Source organism: Balaenoptera physalus, assembly GCF_965194825.1.
Source record: "Balaenoptera physalus genome assembly, chromosome: 5".
Classification (NCBI taxonomy): domain Eukaryota; kingdom Metazoa; phylum Chordata; class Mammalia; order Artiodactyla; family Balaenopteridae; genus Balaenoptera; species Balaenoptera physalus.
The window spans coordinates 24,897,221-24,922,500 of record NC_138884.1 but is presented as its reverse complement, the minus strand read 5'-3'; the positions used below and the strand labels follow the sequence as shown (position 1 = coordinate 24,922,500).

Sequence of the window (25,280 nt, the reverse complement as noted above, 5' to 3'; positions counted from 1 at the left end):
TATGTACATTGCTCTCTCACACTGCTTTCATTGAGGACTGTGAGGAAATTCTTCCTAATAATACATCAAACAGGTACATTTCTTAAAGACATTAAGTAGTAAATATCATTTCTAAAGACCTGTTTGGGGGAGAACTTAGTAAAGCCTGAAAAATTCCAACTAATTTGTTTTTTCAAGGATTTATTTTTATTTCATTTTATTGAGATTTTGAATGTGCAGTGTGTTGAAAACACCTGAAATTTTATGCAAATCAAAATTACTGCCAAGAATCATCAATAATATATTATGTGTATGTATGTGTAACACAGAGACAGAGAGAAGAGAGAGAGAGCGAGAGACTAGAGCCACATGTATATGTATTGAGGTATTTTAAATTACCTTGTCATTTTTAGACTATAAGTGTTTTCTGAACAGAACAAATAAGTTAAGATCAATAAACAAAAACAAAAAAATCCTGTTTTATTTTGTGGTAATAAATCTGTGTTCTCAGAAATAAAATCAATCAAATACTAAACAAATAGTCATGGGAAAACTCTCTTTCTCTGTCTCTTACCCCAAAACCCTAGTCTCTTATTCTCAGTGATGATGGCAGAAATGATCTTTACCAATTCTTTCCTGCAGTAGACCTATATATTGATGACTTTTCTTGAAAGAATGAAAAGAAGAAAAAAGAAAACCCAGAGATATGCTCCCCAAAGGAACTCTCCATTTTCTTCAGTACCTCACCACGTCAAAAGATGAATTGGACAGAACTCTGACCTCTGAGTGACCTCAGAAAAGCAAAAGAAAGTGAACTAATGTTAACTTGCTATTTCTCTTATAGATCATTAAAACATTACTCCCTTTATATTTTTGAAGGTAACTCTAATAACGATAGCTTTTCATTCATTATATATCTTTTGGGACTAGTCATAAGATAAAGAGATTTTCCATTTCCTTTTATAAAAATATTTGACATAGGGAGTCCTTATTTTGCTTAATGCTCCCCCTTTCTCAAAGAGCCCTTTCTCAATCACCTTAATTTTTTCCCCCACCACCTAACTTTTTATTATCCTGAATGTGGCAGATGTAATAACAATGATGAAAATTTTAAAGTGAAGACAAAGATACACAGAATGAAGAAGAAAGAGTTTATTGAGTTTTATTATGTACCAGGCACTCTTTTGAGTGCCTTGATCATCTTCACTCATTTAAGCTTCACAAAAATTTTATAAGATAGACTTTATTTTTAATCACATTTTAGATGTAAGAACATTCAGTTCATACATCATTAGAGGACATTCAGTAACTTGCCCAAGGTCACACAGCAGTTCCCAAACTGTAGGCTTTCTAAGCTGGGTTCCACTGACATGACCTGCCCCTGCTTCCTGTCCTTTATAAGTATAGTTTTCCCCACTGTGTCTATTTAATAAGGCTTCTGGAAAGTTCAAATGTATATCTCTTTCTTCCAAAAATTACTGTAGAGAATTGAGATATAGCACATCATGCAGTGTCAAACTATACAACCTAACCTGGCATAAGTTTAAAACTTGACGCTCTCTTTTCCTTATTCACTGACCTTTCACGCCAGATCACCTTTCTTAAAATCCTGGATTCAGGATAAGGCCTTGCTTTGTGTCAGCTATCAAGATTCCTAACAAAGTCAAGTCTAGTCAATCTCCCTCAGCGTTGGGCCACACTCATCAAGGTCACTCCCTTTAGCCTGTTTTTCTTGGCACCTCCTTACAAGGTCTCTCCCTAGATTTTATCAGTGGCCTTGCAATCACATGCAGTCTGCAGAACTGCAGCAGCAGCAGCAGCAACATTACCTGGGAACTTCTTAGAAATGTAGATTCTTTAGTCCCACCAGAGACCTACAATTAATTCCTAAACGCATCATGTTTGCGAAGCACTGCTCCTGGACATTCCCTGCCCTTTGATAAGTGGACCCAAGTCTCTAATGTAGAGGTTTTTAAACCCTAGTGGGCATTAGAATCACTTGAAGATTGAAACACAGATTTCTGGATTCCCACTTGCAGACTGTCTGCTTCAGTAGGCCTGGGGGAGGGGGACCAAAAATTTATTTTTCAACTAGTTCCCAGATGCTGCTACCACTGCTGCTGACCTGTGGACCACACTTTGAAAACCTCTGCTTTAACTCTTCCTGGATTTTCTCCTCTTCTGTATTCACAACTTCTCTAGAAAGTTGGGAGTTCTCCCTACATTGTGGTAGGGAGAACATTCCCCATTGGTGATTTAGACATGAAATTGTTCTGTGCAGCTATTGTCTGAGAAGAAATTGTAGACTGATGAGAGCCAGCATCTGTAGGGTGGGAAAGTGGGGATGGGTGTCTGCGATCCCTGCCCTGACCCTGATGTCTAAACCATTGTTTCTTCTATCGTGGTAGTTTCATAGGATAATTTTACTTCCATATTTAACTGAATATTCACAATTACAAACAAGATGGGACAAAACATATTTTAGAGTCTGTTACAGGAGTTTCTAAGCTAATGATAATGTAATCAAGAGAGAAATTTAGTTAAGAAATCCAACAGCTGGAGGATCATGGTGTAAAAGGAGAATTGGGGATTCAAAAACAAAGAACAATGAGAGAATAATAAACTGATTGTCTGGGTCTTTAGTGGGGAAGTGTTTAGGGAGCTTCTCACTCCCAAATTGTTTTAGAAATTGATATTTTGGAATTTCTAAATTGTATAACAGTACAACTATAGGTTATTCTATACCAAATCACTAAGAAAACATAAAAATAAATATATGTCAGTTTGTCACTGACATATAAGATTGAAAAAATTTAAGGTGTACAATTGTGGAATATTTCCCAGAATGTTCAAGCTTTTACACAAGACAGCTGGTGATTTTTCCAACATGATAATCATTTATAACAGGGTTTCAGAGGGAGTACTGAGAACTACCAATTACTAACTCTTTCTTCCATTTCACAGTGGTTGTTAGAATTTAAAATAAAGGTTTGGAACATTGAAAATAAAAGGATATATGTATATACAAAAGCTAACATGGTTTCTTCAAGAGAACTGGTGCTTACTTGGAATAACTTGAGAAAAAAGAGATCCAGAAGCTTTAAAATCAATTTAGATTTTCAGATATTTTTCTATATCAAACACTATTGAAATGCATTGAGTCACCAAGCGATGAGAACCAGATTTTTACAGTGGACTTGAACAGGAATTACAGGATAATGATAACTAACTCATCACTATAGTCTTCTTTGATACTTTTAAAGATAATTAGGAGGAAGCAGTCCACAGTCAAATCTCCAAGTCTATAAATGGTGTAAACATTTTATTGTAGTGAATTCTAAGGTAAAGGAGATAAACTACAGAGCTCTCTTTTCGTATGAGAGAGCATAATAAAGGCAAATAAGTTTCTATATAACAAAATCCAGAAAGAAAGTGGCTTATAGAAGGAGAATCTAGACTTTACTCATGGAATGGCAAATTCAAAGCCAGCAACAATCCAGATAAAGAACTAGGCAATTATTATATACTCTTTTCTGAAGACTGGTTCACTGTGACATCTCAGGGGAAAATATTCAAAAGCTGGTATTCTTAAAAGAAAATAAAAGACTAAAATAATTGTCTGGATATTGCACAAAGTCATAAACAAAGACAATAGAAATGAAGCCCAGCAACAGGAATCTGAGACCATTAAGGGGGTGGCAGAACTGTTTAATTAGATTGGTATTCAAAGGTAAAATTTTTCAACCTGCAAAAATGATAGACTGACATGAGATGGAAATCTTTGAAATGTGAAATAAGAAAACATATAAAATGAAAAAAGTTATTTTACACAATGGGGAAGTAAATTACTATTGTATACTGAGAACAATCTCAGAAAATTGGAAACATTCTGAAAGGTTTTTGATACCACGTTGGGTAATGGTCACAATAACTTTCTTTCTAAGGAAAAATGGGGACAGACAGATTTTTACTGGCAGTTCCTTAATCTCTGGAGTGAGGACAGCCATGGATGACCACCACAGTCTCCTGGGGCCTCATTTATGAACAAAATATTAGGCTGTATATACCATGTTATTTTCTTATCTTATTGGTCTTACTGTTCTGTAAAAGTAACTCTCTTTCTGATAAATTAAAGAAAAAAATATCTCCTTATAGGTGCCTCAGTCCTCCCCTGTCCTTTGGGCATTTGTGCCTGTCTCCTATCTTGTTTCTCTACTACCCTGCTCCTTGCTTTCCTTCTCTGTTGTCTTCCCACTATGCTTTATTTTCTGTTCCACAACAATGTGTTCTGGGCCTCTTTCTGTCACTCCATCATTTCTCCTGTCCATAGTTTCTTCCATCGCCAGTGTTCTAGCCATACTGCATCTTCTCTTTTCTCTAGTTTTCTTTAACCCTTGCTATTTAATGTTTTGGAAATTCTCAGGGGGAGGAAAGTTGGGGAGAGCAGACAAGAGGAAGCTTTAAGGTGAGGACAGAGCTTTGGAAATGTATGCAATACCTGTTGTGTCTATAACCATAGGACAGTAGGGACACACAGGACAATGGTATTCTATCTCTATTTCCCTCACTCCACTCTATTCCAAGCATATAGCCAAGTGCTTGGCCATGCCTCTTTGAATTTAGCAGGCTAGATAGATGTTGAATCAAAGAAGAATATGTGTAATGATCTGAAAAAGTTACTAAAACACTCCTCCCTTTTCTAACTACATGTCTCTGAGACTGGACTTTCTTCATATATTTCAACCAAATATTGCAACACACTGAACGCAGAAACATATGAGAATCCAGCTCTTTCATATTAAGCCAGACCTTAAGGAGGTATGCAAAAATATAAAACAATGCCTCTGTTCTCATTATTTTTTGTTTTGGAAAACACAGTTTTTATGAAAATATCTCATTTATGTTAAAATATAATGGATTTATTGTGACTGTTTTACTGATAAATTAATAAACAAAAAATTTTTAAGTTCTTAGTTTTGATTTATAACATAGTAAATAATGATAGCTATAACCCACAAAAATAAAATGTCTGAAGTCCTCAATAATTTTGAACAGTATAATTTCTTCATAAATTATATTATTTTAAAATAAAAACAATAGTTTGTTTAGTATAGTTTAGTTTAATATATTAAGCCATTTTCTTAACTGGGCAATACTTTATATTTCTCAGGTGTGATCATTAGCTACTGAAAAACCTAGACTATGGTTTTGCACTGAAGAGTTTTCAGGTCAACTTTTCAAAAATTTTGTGCATTTACCCTCTTGAGGTAAATCTGTCAAAGCCCAGGATAAACTTCTTTAAGATTAACGTTTGAGTTCAGAAGTAACTAAAGGAAACCTCTACTATCTCCTAAAGTAGGAGAAATTGAAACCCAATGTGATAATCAGGCACGGGCAATTTAGCAGCCCTGGAAGTTTTGCTAGGCTGAGTAATCAAGAGGCTTGGCCTTTAAGGGCCACATGAAGCCCTGGGCACCTGTGAGTTGATAAGTTGGAATGAAGATGACTCACGCAGTCACAACCCTCGAAGGCCATCACCTACTATGAACGTGTGAACTTCATTAAAATACCTCCACTTGAAAATGGATATGACAAAGGAACTTTGTATCATCCTTGGCTCTGGGTAAATAAACCAAATGAAAACAAAACACCTCCCCTGAAACATTGTTTGCATAGGCCTGCTTTAACAAGTTTAAGGATTTAAATTTACACTGTTTTCATGGTCTGGAAAATTAATATAAAAAGTATTTCCCCAATTAGCAGAAGCAAACTATGATATATAGAATGGATAAACAAGGTCCTATTGTATAGCACAGGGAATTATATCCAATAGCCTGTAATAAACCATAATGGAAAAGAATATATATATGCATAACTGAATCACTTTAGTGTACACCAGAAACTAACACAACACTGTAAATCAACTATACTTCAATAAAATAATTTTTAAAAAAAAAAGTATTTCCCAAAGTGGTAATGGCTAAGCCTGGCAGATGTATGCCCAAAACTACTCTCTACAGAAAAAATAGCAGGCAATCCTTCGAGGATTGCAACAGGTAAAGTCAGTTGAACAGGATTTCCCAGCTCAAAATTACAAAATATGGAAAAAAAATCCATAATGAGCGAAGGTCAACAAAAACCAAACAAATGGCAGATATATATCCTAAAACCTTCAGGTGAAAAACTTATCAGGTATGTCATATAGTCATGTTTAAAATTAGAGAAAAGATAGATGAAACTAAACACATGGGAAACATATAAGATATTATCCAAAAAGGCCAAGCAGTTTGGAATAATAAACAAATAGAAATGTGAGAAATGAAAAATGTAATGGGTGATAGAAAACTTAGAGGCAAGGATGAGGTTAAAAAACAGATTGGATAAATGCTGGTGAGGGTGTGGAGAAAAGGGAACCCTCTTGCACTGCTGATGGAAATGTAAATTGATACAGCCACTATGGAGAACAGTATGGAGGTTCCTTAAAAAACTAAAAATAGAACTACCATATGATCCAGCAATCCCACTACTGGGCATATATGCTGAGACAACCATAATTCAAAAAGAGCCATGTATCACAATGTTCACTGCAGCTCTATTTACAATAGCCAGGACATGGAAGCAACCTAAATGTCCATAGACAGATGAATGGATAAAGATGTGGCACATATATAACAATGGAATATTACTCAGCCATAAAAAGAAATGAAATTGAGTTATTTGTAGTGAGGTGGATGGAGTTAGAGTCTGTCATACAGAGTGAAGTAAGTCAGAAAGAGAAAAACACCATATGCTACACATATATATGGAATCTTAAAAAAATGGTTCTGATGAACCTAGTGGCAGGACATGAATAAAGGCGCAGACGTAGAGAATGGACTTGAGGACAAGGAGAGGGGGAAGGGTAAGCTGGGACGAGGTGAGAAAGTAGTATTGATATATATACACTACCAAATGTAAAATAAATAGCTAGTGGGAAGCAGCTGCATAGCACACGGAGAACAGCTGGGTGCTTTGTGACCACTTAGAGGGGTGGGATAGGGAGGGTGGGAGGGAGACACAAGAGGGAGGAGATATGGGGATATATGTATATGTATAGCTGATTCACTTTGTTATACAGCAGAAACTAACAACATTGTAAAGCAATTATACTCCAATAAAGATGTTAAAAAAAAAAAAAAACGGAGTGGGAAGAACCTAACGAAGTTGAATATATACTGGAGAAATTACTCAGAATATAACTCTTGAGGAAAAAGAAACAGGAAATGGGAAAGAGGAAAAGGTGCCATGAAACATAAAATGAAAGGAACAGCATATATCTACTTAGGCATTATAGAGGGAGGGAAAAAAAGAATGGGGAAAGCCACTGTTCAAAGCAAGAAAAAGCAAAAAAAAAAAAAAAAAAAAAACACAAAACCAGAAAAGGCACAATTTAAAAATATTACACATTTTAAAAAGACAGAACTATACATACAGGAGATTTAGTAATATATTTTTATGCCAGTATATTGCAAATTTACACAAAACAGACAAATTGCTAGAAAAAAATGTATCTTACCAGAGTTGTCTAAACAAAACAGATCTATAGGAGAATAGGCCTATTAAAATTAAAGTAATTGAAAGAGTAGTTAAAAATCTACAAATGAAACACTAGTCACATGATTTTATAGTGGAGTTCTTTCAAAAATTACATAACAGGAAACCTTTATTCTATGCACTCTGTTCTGTATAATAAAAGGAATGCAAAAAATTCCCAATTAATTTTATGAGATTGTAATAATTTTGATACCAAAACAAGAAAAAAGATAATAAAAATTAAATTATATCTTAGCTCATTATTTTTCTTTTTTCATGTTAACTTTTTCTTTTTTAACATCTTTATTAGAGTATAATTGCTTTGCAATGGTGTGTTAGTTTCTGCTTTATTACAAAATGAATCAGCTATACATATACATATGTTCCCGTATCTCTTCCCTCTTGCGTCTCCCTACCTCCCACCCTCCCTATCCCACCCCTCTAGGTGGTCACAAAGCACCGAGCTGATCTCCCTGTGCTAGGCAGCTGCTTCCCATTAGCTATCTATTTTACGTTTGGTACTGTATATATGTCCATGCCACTCTCTCACTTTGTCTCAGCTTACCCTTCCCCCTCCCCGTATCCTCAAGTCCATTCTCTAGTAGGTCTGTGTCTTTATTCGCGTCTTGCCACTGGTTCTTCAAGACCCTTTTGTTTCCTTAGATTCCATATATATGTGTTAGCATACGGTATTTGTTTTTCTCTTTCTGACTTACTTCACTCTGTATGACAGACTCTAGGTCCATCCACCTCACTACAAATAACTCAGTTTTGTTTCTTTTCATGGCTGAGTAATATTCCATTGTATATATGTGCCACATCGTCTTTATCCATTCATCTGTTGATGGACACTTCGGTTGCTTCCATGTCCTGGCTATTGTAAATAGAGCTGCAATGAATACTGTGGTACATGACTCTTTTTGAATTATGGTTTTCTCAGGGTATATGTCCAGTACTGGGATTGCTGGGTCATATGGTAGTTCTATTTTTAGTTTTTTAAGGAATGTCCATACTGTTCTCCATAGTGGCTGTATCAATTTACATTCCCACCAACAGTGCAAGAGGGTTCCCTTTTCTCCACACCTTCTCCAGCATTTATTTTTTCTAGATTTTTTGATGATGGCCATTCTGACTGGTGTGAGAGCATATTTCATTGTAGTTTTGATTTGCATTTCTCTAATGATTAATGATGTTGAGTATTGTTTCATGTGTTTGTTGGCAATCTGTATATCTTCTTTGGAGAAATGTCTATTTAGGTCTTCTGCCCATTTTTGGATTGGGTTGCTTGTTTTTTTGATATTGAGCTGCATGAGCTGCTTGTAAATTTTGGAGATTAAGCCTTGGTCAGTTGCTTCATTTGCAAATATTTTCTCCCATTCTGAGGGCTGTCTTTTGGTCTTGTTTATGGTTTCCTTTGCTGTGCAAAAGCTTTTAAGTTTCATTAGGTCCCATTTGTTTATTTGTGTTTTTATTTCCATTTCTCTAGGAGCTGGGTCAAAAAGGATCTTGCTGCGATGTATGTCATAGAGTGTTCTGCCTGTGTTTTCCTCTAAGAGTTTGATAGTGTCTGGCCTTACATTTAGGTCTTTAATCCATTTTGAGTTTATTTTTGTGTATGGTGTTAAGGAGTGTTCTAATTTCATACTTTTACACGTACCTGTCCAGTTTTCCCAGCACCACTTATTGAAGGGGATGTCTTTTTTCCACTGTATATTCTTGCCTCCTTTATCAAAAATAAGGTGACCATATGTGTGTGGGTTTATCTCTGGGCTTTCTATCCTGTTCCATTGATCTGTATTTCTGTTTTTGTGCCAGTACCATACTGTCTTGATTACTGTACCTCTGTAGTATAGTCTGAAGTCAGGGAGCCTGATTTCCTCCAGCTCCGTTTTTCTTTCTCAATATTGCTTTGGCTATTTGGGGTCTTTTGTGTTTCCATACAAATTGTGAAATTTTTTGTTCTAGTTCTGTGAAAAATGCCACTGGTAGTTTGATAGGGATTGCATTGAATCTGTAGATTGCTTTGGGTAGTAGAGTCATTTTCACAATGTTGATTCTTCCAATCCAACAACATGGTATATCTCTCCATCTATTTGTATCATTTTTAATTTCTTTCATCAGTATCTTATAATTTTCTGCATACATGTCTTTTGTCTCCTTAGGTAGGTTTATTCCTAGATATTTTATTCTTTTTGTTGCAGTGGTAAATGGGAGTGTTTTCTTAATTTCACTTTCAGATTTTTCATCATTAGTGTACAGGAATGCAAGAGATTTCTGTGCATTAATTTTGTATCCTGCTACTTTACCAGATTCATTGATTAGCTCTAGTAGTTCTCTGGTAGCATCTTTAGGATTCTCTATGTATAGTATCATGTCATCTGCAAACAGTGACAGCTTTACTTCTTCTTTTCTGATTAGAATTCCTTTTATTTCTTTTTCTTCTCTGATTGCTGTGGCTAACACTTCCAAAACTATGTTGAATAATAGTGGTGAGAGTGGGCAACCTTGTCTTGTTCCTGATCTTAGGGGAAATGGTTTCAGTTTTTCACCATTGAGGACGATGTTGGCTGTGGGTTTGTCATATATGGCCTTTATTATGTTGAGCAAAGTTCCCTCTATGCCTACTTTCTGCAGGGCTTTTATCATAAATGGGTGTTGAATTTTGTCGAAAGGTTTCTCTGCATCGATTGAGATGATCATATGGTTTTCTCCTTCAATTTGTTAATATGGTGTATCATATTGATTGATTTGCATATATTGAAGAATCCTTGCATTCCTGGGTTAAACTCCACTTGATCATGGTGTATGATCCTTTTAATGTGCTGTTGCATTGTGTTTGCCAGTATTTTGTTGAGGATTTTTGCATCATGTTCATAAGTGATATTGCCCTGTAGTTCTCTTTCTTTGTGACATCTTTGTCTGGTTTTGGTATCAGGGTGATGGTGGCCTCATAGAATGAGTTTGGGGGTGTTCCTCCCTCTGCTATATTTTGGAAGAGTTTGAGAAGGAGAGGTGTTAGCTCTTCTCTAAATGTGTGATAGAATTCGCATGTGAAGCCATCTGGTCCTGGGCTTTTGTTTGTTGGAAGATTTTTAATCACAGTTTCAATTTCAGTGGTTGTGATTGGTCTGTTCATATTTTCTATTTCTTCCTGGTTCAGTCTCAGAAGGTTGTGGTTTTCTAAGAATTTGTCCATTTCTTCCAGGTTGTCCATTTTATTGGCATAGAGTTGCTTGTAGTAATCTCTCATGATCCTTTGTATTTCTGCAGTGTCAGTTGGTACTTCTCCTTTTTCATTTCTAATTCTATTGATTTGAGTCTTCTCCTTTTTCTTCTTGATGAGTCTGGCGAATGGTTTATCAATTTTGTTTATCTTCTCAAAGAACTTGCTTTTAGTTTTATTGATCTTTGCTATCATTTCCTTCATTTCTTTTTCATTTATTTCTGATCTGGTCTTTATGATTTCTTTCCTTCTGCTAACTTTGGGGGTATTTTGTTCTTCCTTCTCTAATTGCTTTAGGTGTAAGGTTAGGTTGTTTATTTGAGATGTTTCTTGTTTCTTGAGGTAGGATTGTATTGCTATAAACTTCCCTCTTAGAACTGCTTTTGCTGCATCCCATAGGTTTTGGGTCATCGTGTTTTCATTGTCATTTGTTTCTAGGTATTTTTTAATTTCCTCTTTGATTTCTTCAGGGATCTCTTGGTTATTAATTAGTGTATTGTTTAGCCTCCATGTGCTTGTATTTTTATACAGATTTTTTCCTGTAATTGATATCTAGTCTCATATAGCTGTGGTCGGAAAAGATACTTGATACGATTTAAATTTTCTTAAATTTAGCAAGAAAATTTACCAGTATTCTTAAATTTATCAAGATCATATCTTGATTTGTGACCCAAGATATGATCTATCCTGGAGAATGTTCCATGAGCACTTGAGAAGAATGTGTATTCTGTTGTTTTGGGATGGAATGTCCTATAAATATCTATTAAGTCCCTCTTGTTTAATGTATCATTTAAAGCTTGTGTTTCCTTATTTATTTTCGTTTTGGATGGTCTGTCCATTGTTGAAAGTGGGGTGTTAAAGTCCCCTACTATGATTGTGTTACTGTCGATTTCCCCTTTTATGGCTGTTAGTATTTGCCTTATGTGTTGAGGTGCTCCTATGTAGGGTGCATAAATATTTACAATTGTTATATCTTCTTCTTGGATTGATCCCTTCATCATTATGGAGTGTCCTTCTTTGCAGCTTATAACAGGCTTTATTTTAAAGTCTATTTTGTCTGATATAGGAATTGCTACTCCAGCTTTCTTTTCATTTCCATTTGCATGGAATATCTTTTTCCATCCCCTCACTTTCAGTCTGTATGTGTCTCTAGGTCTGAAGTGGGTCTTTTGTAGACAGCATATATACAGGTCTTGTTTTTGTATCCATTCAGCCAGTCTATGTCTTTTGGTTGGAGCATTTAATCCATTTACATTGAAGGTAATTATCGATATGTATGTTCCTATTCCCATTTTCTTAATTGTTTTGGGTTTGTTTTTGTAGGTCTTTTCCTTCTCTTGTGTTTCCTGCCTAGAGAAGTTCTTTTAGCATTTGTTGTAATGCTGGTTTGGTGGTGCTGAATTCTCTTAGCTTTTGCTTGTCTGTAAAGGTTTTCATTTCTCCATCAAATCTGAATGAGATCTTTGCTGGGTAGAGTAATCTTGGTTGTAGGTTCTTGTCCTTCATCACTTTAAATATGTCCTGCCACTCCCTTCTGGCTTGCAGAGTTTCTGTTGAAGGATCAGCTGTTAACATTATGGGGATTCCCTTGTGTGTTATTTGTTGTTTTTCCCTTGCTGCTTTTAATATTTTTTGTTTGTATTTAATTTTTGATAGTTTGATTAATATGTGTCTTGGCATGTTTCTCCTTGGATTTATCCTGTATGGGACTCTCTGTGCTTCCTAGACTTGATTAACTATTTTCTTTCCCATATTAGGGAAGTTTTCAACTACAATCTCTTCAAATATTTTCTCAGTCCCTTTCTTTTTCTCTTCTTCTGGGACCTCTATAATACGAATGTTGGTGCATTTAATGTTGTCCCAGAGGTCTCTGATACTGTCCTCAGTTATTTTCATTCTTTTTTCTTTATTCTACTCTGCAGTATTTACTTCCACTATTTTATCTTCCAGGTCACTTATCCTTTCTTCTGCCTCAGTTATTCTGCTATTGATCCTTTGTAGAGAATTTTAAATTTCATTTATTGTGTTGTTCATCACTGTTTGTTTGCTCTTTAGTTCTTCTAGGTCCTTGTTAAACGTTTCTTGTATTTTCTCTATTCTATTTCCAAGATTTTGGATCATCTTTACTATCATTAGTCTGAATTCTTTTTCAGGTAGACTGCCTATTTCCTCCTCATTTGTTAGGTCTGGTGGGTTTTTGCCTTGCTCCTTCATCTGCTGTGTGTTTCTCTCTGTCTTCTCATTTTGCTTAACTTACTGTGTTTGGGGTCTCCTTTTTGCAGGCTGTAGGTTCATAGTTCCCGTTGTTGGTGGTGTCTGTCCGCAGTGGGTAAGGTTGGTTCAGTGGGTTGTGTAGGCTTCCTGGTGGAGGGGACTAGTGCCTGTGTTCTGGTGGATGAGGCTGGATCTTGTCTTTCTGGTGGGTAGGTTGACGTCTGGTGATGTGTTTTGGGGTGTCTGTGGCCTTATTATGATTTTAGGCAGCGTCTCTGCTAATGGATGGGGTTGTGTTCCTGTCTTGCTAGTTGTTTGGCATTGGGTGTCCAGCACTGTAGCTTGCTGGTCGTTGAGTGAAGCTGGGTCTTGGTGTTGAGATGGAGATCTCTGGGAGATTTTCACCGTTTGATATTATGTGGCGCTGGGAGGTCTCCTGTGGACCAGTGTCCTGAAGTTGGCTCTCCCACCTCAGAGGCAGAGCCCTGATGCCTGGCTGGTGCAACAAGAGCCTTTCATCCACACAGCTCAGAATAAAAGGTAGAGAAAAGAAAAGAGAGGAAAGGAAGGAAGGAAGGAAAGAAAGATAGAAAGAAAGAAAGGGAGGAAGGAAGGGAGAAAGTAAAGAAAAGAAAGTAAAATAAAATAAAGTTATTAAAGTAAAAGGTAATTAAGAAAAAAAATTTTTAAGGTGAAAAACAAAAAAAATGGACAGACAGAACCCTAGGATAAATGGTAAAAGCAAAGCTATACAGACAAAATCACACACAGAAGCATACACATACACACTCACAAAAAGAGAAAAAGGGAAAAAATATATATATATCTTTTTTCCCAAAGTCCACCTCAGTTTGGGATGATTCGTTGTCTATTCATGTATTCCACAGATGCAGGGCACATCAAGTTGATTGTGGAGATTTAATCCTCTGCTCCTGAGGCTGCTGGAAGAAATTTCCCTTTCTCTTCTTTGTTTGCACAGCTCCAGGCGTTCAGCTTTGGATCTGGACCCGCCTCTGCGTGTAGGTCGCCTGAGGGCGTCTGTTCCCGATCAGACAGAACGGGGTTAAAGGAGCAGCTGATTGGGGTCTCTGGCTCACTTAGGCCGGGGGGAGGGAGGGGTACGGAGGCGGGGCGAGTCTGCAGCGGCAGAGGCCAGCGTGACATTGCACCAGCCCGAGGCGCGCCGTTCATTCTCCCAGGGAAGTTGTCCCTGGATCACGGGACCCTGGCAGTGGCGAGCTGCACCGGCTCCCGTGAGGGGCGGTGTGGAGAGTGACCTGTGCTCGCACACAGGCTTCTTGGGGGCAGCAGCAGAAGCCTTAGCGTCTCAGGCCCGTCTCTGGGGTCCGCGCTGACAGCCGCGGCTCGCACCTGTCTCTGGAGCTCATTTAGGCGGCGCTCTGAATCCCCTCTCCTCGCGCACCAGGAAACAAAGAGGCAAGAAAAAGTCTCTTGCGTGTTCGGCAGCTGCAGACTTTTTCCCGCACTCCCTCCCGGCTCGCTGTGGTGCACTAACCCCTTCAGGCTGTGTTCACGCCACCAATCCCAGTCCTCTCCCTGCGAGCCGACCGAAGCCCGAGCCTCAGCTCCCAGCCCCGCCCGCCCCGGCGGGTGAGCAGACAAGCCTCTCGGGCTGGTGAGTGCTGCTCGGCGCCGCTCCTCTGTGCGGGAATCTCTCCGCTTTGCCCTCCGCACCCCTGTGGCTGCGCTCTCCTCCGTGGCTCTGAAGCTTCCCCCTCCGCCACCCGCAGTCTCCGTCCGCGAAGGGCCTTCCTATCGTGTGGAAACCTTTCCTCCTTCACAGCTCCCTCCCCGAGGTGCAGGCCCCGTCCCTATTCTTTTGTCTCTGTTATTTCTTTTTTCTTTCGCCCTACCCAGGTACGTGGGGAGTTTCTTACCTTTTGGGAGGTCTGAGGTCTTCTGCCAGCATTCAGTGGGTGTTCTGTAGGAGTTGTTTCACATGTAGACGTATTTCTGATGTATTTGTGGAGAGGAACGTGATCTCCGCGTCTTACTCTTCCGCCATCTTGAAGCATCTTAGCTCATTATAATATAAGAATTCTTTAACAAATAGCCAGTTGAATCCAGAAATAACCCATTACTACACACACACACACACACACACACACGCTTGTATATATATCATGACGAATCTGGATTTATCCCTGGAATACAAGGTTGCTTTAACATTAGATAATTCATACATCCACCCACATAATAACACTCTATGACAATAATTTCAAGAAGAAAAATCATATAAATATCACAGTAGATGAAGATCAAATATTTAATAAAATTCAATACTCTCTTTGTGATAATAAACAAACTCTTAGCAAACTAGGAATTGAAGGAAATTTGCATAACTCTAAATAGTATCTATCACATTTTGCAGCATACATAATATTTAATGGTGAAAACTTGGAATTTTTTTTAACTTTAAACAATTGTTATTACACAAAGGTTGTCATATAATTGATTATTGCTCTACTCTGTACACAATTATTCTTACTCTCCACAGAAAGGCTGCTTCTTAGCTTCTCATCTGTTGATGGCAATCACTAAAATCCTGATTTTAACAGAATAGTAGTAAAAATGCCTCAGTGATTTAAGTTGAAAGCAGTACATTGGTACATGGCTCTTATACTCATTTACCAGGAATGTACAAATGCCTTTATTCAAAAATACAAAATAATTATCTGTAGACACGGACAATGAGAGCAGTAAACCATTCTATGTTGTCAACGGAAACCAGTAACTGAAGGTTATAGTGATTTTCTTAAACATCAGCCAGCCTTTTCTCAGTCATCTCCTTCAACAGACCTCTCTTAAAGTTATTGGTGAGGAACGCTGCCTTGAGCTTCCTCTCACAGCTCATTAATAATGGTAAAGCCCTATTCTAGGAATTAGATCATGCCACCTCCCATACCACTTCCCATTCCACCCATTCCACCCATTCCAGGATCCTTCTCTTCTTTAGGAATTTCTGTAACTACAACTTCTGCTGTAGTTAACAGAGAGGCCACTCCAGCAACATCCAGTAATGCAGTTCTTACAACCTTAGTTGGATCAATGATTCCTTTTTCCACCATATTCACAAAATCTCCAAGCATAGCATCATAACCAACTTCTGAAGAACTCTGCAGAATTTTCTCAACTATCAGTGATCCTTCAATACCTGCATTCTTAGCAATGGTCATTGCAGGAATTTTGAGTGTTTTTAAAATAATTTCTATACCAGTTTTTTGATCTTCATTAGCTGGAGTTATTGAATCCAAGGCTGGAAGGCACCGAAGCAGGACACAGCCCCCTCCCAAAACAATGCCTTCTTCAACAGCAGCTCGTGCAGCATTAAGGGCATCTGTAACTCTGTCTTTCTTTTCATTCACTTCAACATCACTTGTCCCACCAAACTTTAGCACAGCAACACCATCTGAGGGTTTTGCCAGACGTTCATTCAGTTTTTCCTTTCCATATTCGCTAGTTGTGATATCCAACTGCTCGAGGATTTCTTGAATACGCTTTTCAATTTGAGCCTTGTCACCTTATCCTTTCAAGAGCATGGCATCATCTTTGGTCACAATGACCTCTCCAACTTTTCCTAAGTCATGAGGCTGAACATCTTCAAGATTTAGAGTTAGCCCTTCTTCTCCAAATACTGCAGCGCCAGTAGCAATAGCCATGTCCTTGAGCTGGTTCTTTCTATTGTCACCAAAACCTGGAGCTTTGACTACTACAGCCTGAAGACCAACTTTCAGCCTATTCAAAACAAGTGTACTTAGAGCTTCTCCATCCACATCTTCAGCAATTATGACCAAGGGCTTACGGTGAGCGTTGGCAATTTCAAGAGCAGGAACAATGGACTGGACACTAGAAATTTTCTTTTCACTCAAAAGAACATAGGCAACTTGGAATTCACATTTCTGACCTTTTGATGTATTAATAAAGCATGGAGAGATATACCCTCTATCAACCTTCATGCCTTCAATAATTTCTAGTTCATCATTCAGTGTTTTCCCATCCTTTCCTGTGATAACGCCCTTTCTTCCAGCCTTTTTCATCGCATCAGAAATGATGTTGCCAATTTCTTTGTCTCCATTTGCAGAAATCGTAGCAATCTGGACGATCTCTTTCGGGGTTGTCACAGGTTTAGACTGCTTCTTAAGTTCAGCAATTACAGCATCAACAGCTAACATCACACCTCTCCTGATTTCCACTGGATTAGCACCTTTGCTAACCTTCTCGAAGCCTTCCTTGGCAATAGAGCGTGCCAGTACAATAGCAATAGTGGTGCCATCCCCAGCCTCTTCGTTTGTGTTATTGGCAACATCTTGAACAAGTTTAGTGCCAACATTTTTATATTTATCTTTTAAGTCAATGGACTTTGCAACAGTCCATCTTTTGTCACTTTGGGACTTCCCCAACTCAGTAATCATTGTCCTTCCCTTTGACCCCATAGTAATGGCTACAGCATCGGCTAAAAGATCTACACCTTGAAGCCTTAAGGTCGGGCATCTGCACCAGATTTTACATCTTTGGCATAAGCCCGAGTGAGATGAGGAGCCAGGGCCCTGGACACTGGCCTAATCTGGTGAAGGACGGCGGGTAATCTGTGAGGCAGTGGCACGGCGTGCAGGCGACAAGACAGGCCGTCGGCAGTGGGTGAGGGCGGAATTTTTTTTTAAGATCAGGAATAAGACAAGAACATGTGCTTTCAGTGATTATTTTTACGTTTTTTTCCAGAGGTTCTCGCCAACTTAATATAAAAATGAAATAAAAAACTAAGGCATACAGAAAGATTAAAAAGGAGAAACTATAATTGTTCTTCTCAAACATTATGCATTGTATATTTTAAATATTAAATGTATGTTAAGAAGTCCGTAAGATAGCAAGAAAGTTTAATAAAGTTATTTGATAAAAATCAAGATAAAAATGTAATTGCAAGTTTCTAATAGTGATGGGGTTGCTTGCATTGAACTAAGCCTTCTACTTGGAACAATTATAAATTCTGAAGAAAAAAAAATTTTAACTGTCTTTTGAACAGAGATGAAAAACAAAAATTTGGAGCAATCTCAAATTTTGAAAGAAGGGAGCTTGCCTGGGGCAAATTAGCACTTATATGGCTTTCTGCCTAAGGAACCCCCTGATGCTCTCTTGGAGCATCTAGAACTAAATCAGAAAGCAGCAGCCTCACTGACCTACTGTCTCTCCTTAAAGGATCTATCTTTCCTCAGATTTCAGGCTACCTGGCTATCCTAAAATCTCAGCTCTAGGATGGGTTTAAGAAAAATTATGATTCTATAGTTTATCTAGAACTTTCTTGTTGTTAGGGCAAAGGCACCACTCTTTCCCATTTTCTACAAACTCACGTAGAAGCAGAATTCCCCTACCCCACCCACTCTTTCGCAAAGCCCTGCCCACGTTCCAGAAGGGCCAGCTCCCACTTGAGGCCAGATTTCAGGTGCTGGAAGAAAGACTGCCCACAGACAGATACTTTTTAAATTTAATACCGTATTTTTCACATTGCCCACCATTACTCACAGTTGCGACCTCAGGATGAACCTCCCTCAGCGTTGCCCTCCGAGCCACCGAGGGAAAACGGCGGGGCTCGCGTCTGTCCTGCCACGTTGTGGCGTGGAAGCCGCTAGAAGAGCCTTAGGGAGTTGCTGGGTGCACTTTCCCCCCTTCCGCTTCTTAATCATCCAGCCCCAATCAACATTTGAGGAGCCTTTTTATTTTTTTAAATATTTATTTTATTTTATTTTATTTATTTATTTAGCTGTGCCGGGTCTTAGTTGCAGCAAACAGGATCTTCACTGCCGCATGCGGGCTCTTAGTTGCGGCATGTGGGATCTAGTTCCCTGACCAGGGATCGAACCTGGGCCCCCTGCATTGGGAGCCCGGAGTCTTAGCCATTGGACCACCAGGGAAGTTCTGAGGAGGCTTTTTTATTTTTTAATTTTTTAAATTTTTTTAAATTTTATTTATTTATTTTTATTTATGGCTGTGTTGGGTCTTCGTTTCTGTGCGAGGGCTCTCCCCAGTTGCGGCAAGTGGGGGCCACTCTTCATCGCGGTGCGCGGGCCTCTCACTATCGCGGCCTCTCTTGTTGCGGAGCACAGGCTCCAGACGCGCAGGCTCAGTAATTGTGGCTCACGGGCCCAGCTGCTCCGCGGCATGTGGGATCCTCCCAGACCAGGGCTCGAACCCGTGTCCCCTGCATTGGCAGGGAGATTCTCAACCACTGCGCCACCAGGGAAGCCCCTGAGGAGGCTTTTTTAAACACTCAGGCCTGTTGGTTTCAGAATGTATTTAAATGGTGCTGCCACATTATGTTGCATGGCAGAGGGGACAGTGAGGTCTTGTTATTTCCCCTCCTCCCACCCCTGCTCTCCACGGCACATCCGTCTTGAGCAGAAGTCTGTATTTTCTTTTTAGAGTTATTATTTAGGTAGGGTTCATTCTTGTTCATCACTATGAAGTATTTTGTTGTATGAATATATTGAATTTTACCCATTCTGGTTAAAGAAGATGTGAGATAGATACACACACACACACACACACACACACACACACTAGAATATTACTCAGCCGTAAAAAAGAATGAAATAATGCCATTTGCAGCAACACGGATGGACCTAGAAGTTACCATACTAAGTGAAGTAAGCCAGACAGCAAAAGATAAATACCATATGATCTCACTTATATGTGGAATCTAAAATATGACACAAATGAACCTATCTGCGAAACAGACTCACAGACAGACTCGCAGTTGCCGGTGGGGGGGGGGAGGGGTGGACTGGGAGTTTGGGATTAGCAGATGCAAACTATTATATACAGAATAGATAAACAGCAAAGTCTTACTGTATAGCACAGGGACCTATATTCAATATCCTGTAATAAACCATAATGGAAAAGAATATGAGAAAGAATATATATATGCATAACTGAATCACTTTGCTGTACAGCAGAAATTAAGACAACATTGTAAATCAACTATACTTCAATAAAATGAATTTAAAAATATACTGCCCATTCTGTGTTTAATAGACATTTGGGTTGTTTCTATTGGCTAATACAAAATAGTCAAGAATATTTTTGAAAAGGTCTTTTAATGCATTCTATTGACGGGAAATTGCTGGTCTTCAGGAATATGTATATTCAAGGTTAAGACATAGTGCTAAATTATTTTCCAAAGTCCTTATACCAATCCTTTTCCAACCATGTATGATAAATCCAGTTATGCCACATCTCTCCATAACAAAGCTTTATGATACTTTATAAATTTAAACCGTTCTGGTGAGTATAGAGGAACCTCATAATTACAATTTGAATTTCCCTGATGATTAATGTGGTGAACATTTTCATATGTGCAATGGCCACTTGGTTAGTCTAAACTTTTAAAGTGCCAGTTAACATCTCTCATCCATTTTTCTATTCATTTGTCTTTATTTTTCTTACCAGTCATATTTGTCAGCAAATATCTTCTTCCACTCTTTGTGTCACTCTCTTAAAGGTATCTATTGATGAACAGCATTTTAATGTAATGCTACTTATCAACATTTTTTTGTGTCCTGTTTTTAAAATGTTTTTCTACACTCAGAATCCTCAAGAGATTTTCCCCTTCAAGAATGTCTTGGCTGTTTTTGGTCCTTTGCATTTCTTTGTAACTCTTAGGCTCAACTTGTTAAATTATATTTAAAAATATCTTTTGGTATTTTTATTAGCTGATTTTAAGAATTTTTTCCCTTTGATTTTCAGGAAATTTAGTATGATGCTTCCACGTGTGATATTCTTTGTACTTATCCTGCTCTGGATCTGTTGTGATTCTTAAATATGTGGCTATAGATGTTTCATCACTTTTGCAAAAATTTCAGCCTTTATCTCTTCAAATATTGATTCTTCCCCAATTTTCTCTCTTCTCCTAACAGAGATCAATTGCATATATGTTATAACTTTTCACTATGTCTTCATGTGTCTCTTATCTATGTTTTGCCATATTTTTTCTCTTGGTGCTTCAGTTTGCCAATCCTCCTTCATCCATGTTAATCAGCTTTAAACTCATCTACCGAGTCTTCAGATTTAATTATTTTATATTTTAGTTCTAAATTTTTCTTAGATTTCTTTTTGTGAATTTTAACTTTCTGGTAAAATTCTTTTCTTCCATTTTCCTAAATATCTTAATCACAGTTGTTTTAAAGCCCCTGTAAGTAAACTCCAATACTCTATGTATTTCCTGTGTGTTTGTTTCTACTGTTTTTTTTTTTTTACTCTATCGGTTTCTGCTCATTAGAATGTATTTCTTGGTATAAATTTTATTTTTATACAGTATTTTAGTTGAATATACAGTAGTTTTATTGAATGCAGGATATTTTACATGAAAATTTCTAGAAATAATGTAAGGACCAGAATGATGATATCTTTCTCTATAAAGGATTTAATTTTGCTTGTGTTCCTCTTTAAAGACATGTGGGGCAGATTATCTTTATACAGTCTGTACAAACCTGGGCTTCAGTTTTGTAAATTCTGTTCTATTATTGTGAGCAATCACTCATAAAGCGCACCCATTCAGTCATCCAATTAAAAGCTAAAGTCTGTACCAGGGCCCCTTCTCCTTGGAAACCTTCATACTCTAATTTTTTTCTCCTTCCCTCTCTCTCCACCTCGGCACCATGAGACTGCCTAAAGCTTTGCTTAGTTTCTCGGCCTCTTGGTCACCTTTCACCTGGTTTACCCTCTACTCTGCTTCTATTATACTCATCTTAGAATCTGGATAGATGCTTAATATTTGGCAAAAAAGCTATGCCAGATGTTGGGCTAATTTCAGTCCCTCTCTTCTCTCTCAGATCTTAGCCTGTTAGGTTCTCATGACTTTCTGATTGCTTCCAGTTTTTATAGTTTTGTTTTGCCTGAGAAGCTTATTAGAGTAATAAGAACTTACACAACTGTAGGGGAATCTGGAAAACAAAGATCCAAAGGAAGAAACTGAAGAATCAGAGACAAGTCACTAACCAGCACTCCTGAAGCCAGGTGCTCCCATTTGCTGAAGTGAGAACACAAAAGGATGTTAGTGGAGAGGCCTATGGAAGGCCACTGCTTCTGGATCCGGTGGGGAGCTTAGGACCACGACTGATGATCAGGGCTAGCGATCATTAAGAGGAGATAAATATAGTGGGGAAAAGAAAGGACAAGGTGGAAACCACGGACATCTCTGCATCTATTTCTCACCACGTCAAAAATCGTAATAGGGGGCTTCCCTGGTGGCGCAGTGGTTGAGAATCTGCCTGCTAATGCAGGGGACACGGGTTTGAGCCCTGGTCTGGGAGAATCCCACATGCTGCGGAGCAACTAGGCCCGTGAGCCACAACTACTGAGCCTGTGCGTCTGGAGCCTGTGCTCCGCAACAAGAGAGGCTGCAATAGTGAGAGGCCCGCGCACCACGATGAAGAGTGACCCCCACTTGCCACAACTGGAGAAAGCCCTCGCACAGAAACGAAGACCCAACACAGCCAAAAAAAAAAAAAAAAAAAACCAGTGGACATGACTCATACTATTCAAAAAAAAAGAAAATCATAATAAACTTCAAAGCAAGATGCCCGCTGCTTCACTTCTACCTTCCAAATCTCATACAACTTTCAGTTTGGCCAACTCTAAACTGGAACCATACAGAGAAAGGGATTCTGGGAAACATAGGTCTAACCTAGCCAAGTTGACATGGTACAAAACCACCAGAGATATGACAAAAATTTTACCCACAGGGAAGCCAGATAGCCAATAAACATACTGAAAGATGCTAAACTTCACATTTATTCAGAAAAATGCAACTTGAAAACACAAGGAGATACAGTTTCACATGCCTCTCATTGGGTAAAATTAAAAGTGTTAATGAAGATCATATAATCCTGGCAGAGTGGAAATTGGTTCAACCACATTAACAAGCAATTTGGAATATCAAAGAAAATTGAAGACGTGCATACCTTTTAACCCAGTGATTCTACTACTAGATATACACTATTCACACATGTATACAAAGAGAAGCTTACCAAAATGCTCATAGCAGCATTGGTTTTAACAGAAAAAGAAAAAAAAGAAGAAAATTAAATGTCTGTTAGTGGGATTCTAGATAAACATTTATTTGTTCATATAACAAAAAAGACTATACAGTAGTTAAAATGAAAAACTTAAAACTAAATGTATGAACATGAGTGAATCTTAGAAACAATATTGAAAAGCAAGCTGCTAAAGAATATATAGAGTATAATAGCATTTCTATATTTTTTTAATATGCAAAATAACACTAGTACATATATTTATGGAATTCATGTATATGTAGTAGAAATATAAAACATTCCAAAGAGTGAGATCAAATTCAGAGGTGTGAAATAAGGGAGAGTTCACGGGAGGCTTCCATCGTATATGTGATGATTTATTTCTTGTGCTTGGTGTTGGCTGCATGGATGCTTGTTTTATTCTCTCAACGCTTTTTTCTCTCCAAATTTATTTATTAATCACTGAAAAAAGAAACTTGATCTTGCCAAGTATGTTTCATCCCACCTGCCTATGAAAGTAGTCAGTTATTATTACCTACTCACTCCACAGGCCAGAGAATCTTCCAAACCTTAATTATTATCCCTGTTTATTTAAAGTTTTTTCTCTCTCTTTATATAAAATTAACCATAGTTGTTAGACATTTTTTAAGGCATGGTTAAGGCTGAGCTCTGTTTTTTTTTTAATTCGATAATACTATCTCTGTGACTTTTACATTATTAAATAAATTTAGATATGTTTGATATACTTTTCTCTACTCAGATAGTGTCTTATTTTGGAGTTGATTTAAATAAAAAAATAAAGGGGCATTTACTGAAAAGAATTTAGAGGATTTATACCTTTTGTTAAAAAATTGAGAACACTTGCTCACTGGAATTCTAGGTGGTGATCTGGAAGGCAGAGCGATCTGGTAGGGCTGCTCCATTGGAGAAAGGGGGCTATGACATAGAAGGAGAAACAAACGAGGCATCCAGTCTTTGGAATCTAACAGAATGGAAGGGAAGAAACAAAAGGAGGAAGCAAGATGGGAGACTGTTGTGGATTGTGTGAAATGGTCCTCCCTCACAACCCCTCAAATATTCAATATTATGTTCACAAAATCACAAAATGCTGACTGAGACTGAAATTTTGAGGAAAGCGTGAAAGAGGGGATATTCACATCAGGGTCTGACATGGCAGAGACTAGAACAGTACACATGGGTAGGAGCTCAGAGGCATAGAACTTTTGAGAAAACACAGCAAAGAAACACACAAATTTTAGAGAGAGCTTTGAACTACTACTAGACCTACGAGTAGAAAGCAGGCCACGTTTATTCAGTTTTCCAAAGGATAGGGGGCACCACTGTTGAGCTCTCTATTACACGAAAATATATTTCTACCCACTGAACGGTTTCCATTCCCTTCAATACAGTTTGTAAATAAAATTGAGATATGGTGCTTGTTTTCAGAAGAGTTGCTTTAGAGCAACCAAATTCAAATAATACATTTAATTGCATATATTCTGCTTAGGCCTTAGCTGAAGAAAAATGGTAATATTTTCTCAGAGAAAAGTGTGAATTAAAGACAGAGTCACATACTAATTTCATTTTTACATCTAAATATATAATGAGAATGTCTTGATGCCTTTTGGCAAATAGACATATGCTTTTGCCTCTCCCTTCAGGAAACATAGATGGTAATACTGCATGATTCCTAATCAGGGCAACAATCTGTAAATAAAGTATGCAATACTTGGGAAGATTTTTTTTTATTAAACATTTTTTACTCTTCACACTTATAATCTTTCAACAATATTAAACATGTATGTTGATGATAATTTTCACTGAACTAATTTCTTTGTTTTCTTACATTCTCTTTCTCATGAACTAAAAATGATCCTACTTTATTTTAAATTTAAAAAGTGCTTGTATTAGAAAAAGAACTGTGCTAGAGATACAAAATAAGTAAAATTTCTTTGATTAAAAATAGTAAGAGCTGTACTATACTAAAAGTATTATTTTTTTGTTATTAAGTGAGTAAATTTCAGTGATTTTTGTTTTTATGCATAATATTTGTTCTTTTTTAATTCCCTGCTGATATGAGAACTGCATCGAAGTATGTTATGCCATTGGTGGTTTTCAGTGAGAGAAGGAGAAAAGTTAAACCTGAAATTTCTTTGTTTTTAAAGACTCTTTTGCTAAGCAATAGAAATGTTTCTCTTTTATCAGAAGTTTCATGGATGGTAAAAGTTGGAACAAATCTACTTAGT

The 25,280-nt window shown here is 37.8% G+C and overlaps 1 pseudogene across 1 annotated transcript in view; it reads right to left on the bottom strand.

Annotated features, from left to right (window-relative positions):
• LOC309661486 (60 kDa heat shock protein, mitochondrial pseudogene) overlaps positions 1 to 17,663 on the bottom strand; it is a 67,081-nt pseudogene extending 49,418 nt beyond the window's left edge. Inside the window, exon 1 of the transcript XR_014268377.1 lies at positions 14,887 to 17,663. The product of XR_014268377.1 is annotated as a 60 kDa heat shock protein, mitochondrial pseudogene (transcript). The remainder of the gene's footprint in view (positions 1 to 14,886) is intronic.
• Between the last annotated feature and the right edge of the window lie 7,617 nt (positions 17,664 to 25,280).